This window comes from Triturus cristatus, chromosome 4_1 (assembly GCF_964204655.1).
Source record: "Triturus cristatus chromosome 4_1, aTriCri1.1, whole genome shotgun sequence".
Classification (NCBI taxonomy): Eukaryota; Metazoa; Chordata; class Amphibia; order Caudata; family Salamandridae; genus Triturus; species Triturus cristatus.
In genome coordinates, this window is record NC_140585.1 from 143503109 (window position 1) to 143506607 (window position 3499).

At 50.4% G+C, this 3499-nt stretch overlaps 1 non-coding gene across 1 annotated transcript; it reads right to left on the reverse strand.

Moving 5' to 3' along the window:
- Positions 1-238: 238 nt before the first annotated feature.
- TRNAF-GAA (transfer RNA phenylalanine (anticodon GAA)) lies at positions 239-311 on the reverse strand. Its single transcript has one exon. It is a non-coding gene; the product is annotated as a tRNA-Phe (tRNA).
- Positions 312-3499: the final 3188 nt, after the last annotated feature.

Consider the following 3499-nt stretch of genomic DNA (forward strand, 5'->3'; position numbering starts at 1 on the left):
TATTCTTACATCCTTCTTTTCCCCTTCCTTCCTCTTCTCCCTTCTTTCATCTTTCACTCTGCCTCCCACTCCATCATTGCTCTTTATTTCTGCCGCTCTTTATTTTCCATTGGTTTCTTTGATCCACTTTGATCTGCTTTCATTAACTATTTTTTATTTCTGAACTAAAAAATATGAATTATAATAACACTCACTAATGTTAATTTCATACAATTTATAATCGACAACAAAAGGTATATGCCGAAACCCGGGATCGAACCAGGGACCTTTAGATCTTCAGTCTAACGCTCTCCCAACTGAGCTATTTCAGCCTCATTAGACAGCATTATGTGACCAATTCTTGTGAAGGCACCATGGAAGAAGTCTTATACATCCCTGAAGAGCTTAAAGCACTCCTCCCCAGGTTCATGGGTCTCATCCCAGGTTCACAGGTCTCATCGCCAGGTTAACAGGTCTCATCCCAGGTTAACAGGTCTCATCCCAGGTTCACAGGTCTCATCGCTAGGATCACAGGTCTCATTACCTCCTCGTCCAGTCTTCCTCGCCACAGTATTCACATATGAGCCTCCGGCTCCACACAGAACTCCAAGTAAAATAAAAGAGCAGCGCTCTAGTCTCCCCTCCCTCCTCCAACATGGCCCCCAATGGCTTCAGCCAATCCCATAAAGGGATACAAACCAGCCAGCCCGATCTGTTCTTTTTTTCTGCACTTCTCCGAGTGCTGTGTTGCCTGTTGATCAGGTGAGTGGGGCTGGGTTCCTGCTTGAGCGGACCCGTTATGCCCTAGGGTATCTAGTTTGGGGGTAGTAGTGTGTTTTTTCACTGTTGTCGGTAGTTTGTTTCTTTTTATAATGTTTTTTTACCTCCTACTACTACCTTCGCGCCTCTGGTCGTTTCGATTGTGACAGTGAGTCATACTGTGACTCTGGATTCAGCCTCCTGACTGTTGTCGGTGGTTTGTTTCATTTACCGGCCGCGCGTCCTGCTAAGCGGACGTAGCGTGGCCGGATGCGTTTGCTCTGGGGGCCGGAGGCTCCCGGTAGCATTCTTACCTCCTGACGGGGCCACGTGTACTTGCTGTGGGGGCGGGTGACTCCCGTACGCATTTCTTCGGATGCAGGTTCGGTGCACGTTCCTTAAAGTGGTGGGGCGGTGTTCGATCTGTCTCCGACCTCACAAGACGGTCTCTGTAGTGCATCCACTGTCTATGGGCATGCGCGCGGCTGTTTCGTCCGACATTTATGTTGATTTGTCTGATTGCATGTACTGGCTTGTTAGGTTGCCTAGCAACCCCGGGGCCTTTTATGCCAGGCGTGTTGTCTTCTTCCCTGCCTGTGTTTCACTTCATGCGTTCACTGGTGTATGACTATTATGGAGAGTGGTTCTGTGGCTGATTCTGCTCCTGAGGCTTCTGGTTCTGGTATACAGATCCCGTCTATGGACGTATTGCAGCAGATGATAAATTCTGCTGTGGCTGCTGCTATGTAAGGTCAGATGCCTGTTCCTCCTACGAAGCGGGCTAAGGTTGATGGCGCTGCGGCTGCTGATTCTGACATTGAGGAGGAGGTTGATGTCAGAGGTCGTTTTGTGCAGGGTGCCGACCTGAAGGAGGTGCTGGGTCACATTAGAGAGAACTTGGTGTTTCCTGCTTCTGTTGTTCCTCTGGAAGACGATCTATTTGCGCAATACCAACGTCCTGAACCTGATTCTTTGCCTCTACACTCTTCAGTCTTGAGGGTCTTGGAGAGTGAATGGAAAGATGTGGACAAGGGTTCCTTTCCACGCTTTTTTGAATAAGAGGTACCCGCTACTGGACTTTGATGTGAAATTCCCTTCCTCGGTGAAGGTTGATTCCTTGTTGGCCAGCATGGCGTCTCATGGAACTGTAGTTTCTGAGGATTCTTCTCCTGCTGACCCGGTTGACTGTAAAGTGGATGGTGCGGTGAAGCGCACTTTTGCGGCTGCGAATTTCTCTATCAGGGTGGCTGCCTATGCTTCTTACACTATACAATCCTTGCTTAAGGATTTTCAGTCTCTGTCTGAATTGTTGGACCAGGGGGAGGATGTTTCTTCTACCCTGGCTATGATGGAGCAACAAGTTCGGTTGCTTTCGGATGTCTCCTTTGACTCTTTGGGAGCGGCGGCTTCCGCGGCTGGGTCTTCGGTGGCTGCGAGACGCCAGTTGTGGCTTCGTTCATGGAAGGCTGAAGCTGCGCAGAAAAATCTCCTGATGAAGATTCCTTTTTCTGGGGTTAAACTTTTTGGGTCGCCTCTGGATGACATGGTTAAGAAAACGGCGGAGGACCGTAAACTCCTGGCTCCTGAGAGGGCGGGTCACTTCCGTTCCTTTGGTTCTCAGAGGGCTTTTGGCTCTTCTCGGAGGGGTCGAGCTGGTCAGCCCTTTCGTGGGAGGGGGCGTGGCCGGGGTGCTCCTTCCTTTGGAAAAACCCGGTTCTCCGGTTCTTCTTCCTCCTCCACTCCTGCACCAAAGTCATGACTGGATCGCTCCTGGTATGGGTCCGGTTGGGGGTCGCCTCAGTTTCTTCCTGGAGTCTTGGAGAATGACTATATCGGACAAATGGGTGCTGCAGGTGGTTTCAGAGGATTGCGTATTGGATTTATCCAGACTCCCCCAGACTGTTTCAGGGCAACTCCTTGTCCCAGAGATCCTGTAAGGAGATTGGCGCTTTTGGAAGGCATCGAATCCCTGGTGGTCAAGGGTGCGGTGATTCCTGTTCCCATCGATCAATTGGGGTTGGGTGTGTATTCCATCCTATTCCTGGTGTCAAAGCGCACTGGGGATCTTCGGCCAGTGATGGACCTGAAGTGGGTGAATACTTACATCCCTCACCAGAAGTTCAAGATGGTTTCACTTCAGTTGATCCTTCCTCTGATATCTCAGGGCGACTTCCTTGCATCGATAGACTTGAGGGATGCTTATCTCCATATCCCTGTTCATCCAGACTCTCAGAAATTTCTCCGGTTTTGCGTGATGGGTCGGCATTACCAATTCCAGGTAATGCCCTTTGGACTCTGCTCTGCTCCCAGGGTCTTTACTAAGGTTCTGGCTCCTCTTATTGGACATTTGCATGGGGAGGGCATTAGTGTTTTTCCTTATCTGGACGACATTTTAATTTCTGCTTCTTCTCTTCCTAAGGCGGAGTTGCATGTCCAGAGAGTGTGCCATGTCCTGGAGCATCATGGGTTCCTAGTGAATGTACCGAAGTCCTCCCTGGTTCCTGCACAGGAATTGACTTTCATTGGGGCTCTGTTCAGGACTCGGTTGGGTATGGTGTTCCTGCCACCTCCCAGGATTCTGTCCCTGTTGTCTGCCGTTCGTGCCCTGTTGGTGGGGCATTCTCATCCTGTGAGCCTATGGTTGAGGGTTCAGGGTCTGATGTCGACGTCATTGTTGACGGTGCCGTGGGCTCGACTCCACATGTACCCGGTGGTGTCCCACGTTTTGTCGCATTGGGACCCCTGTTCCCTAGATATGACT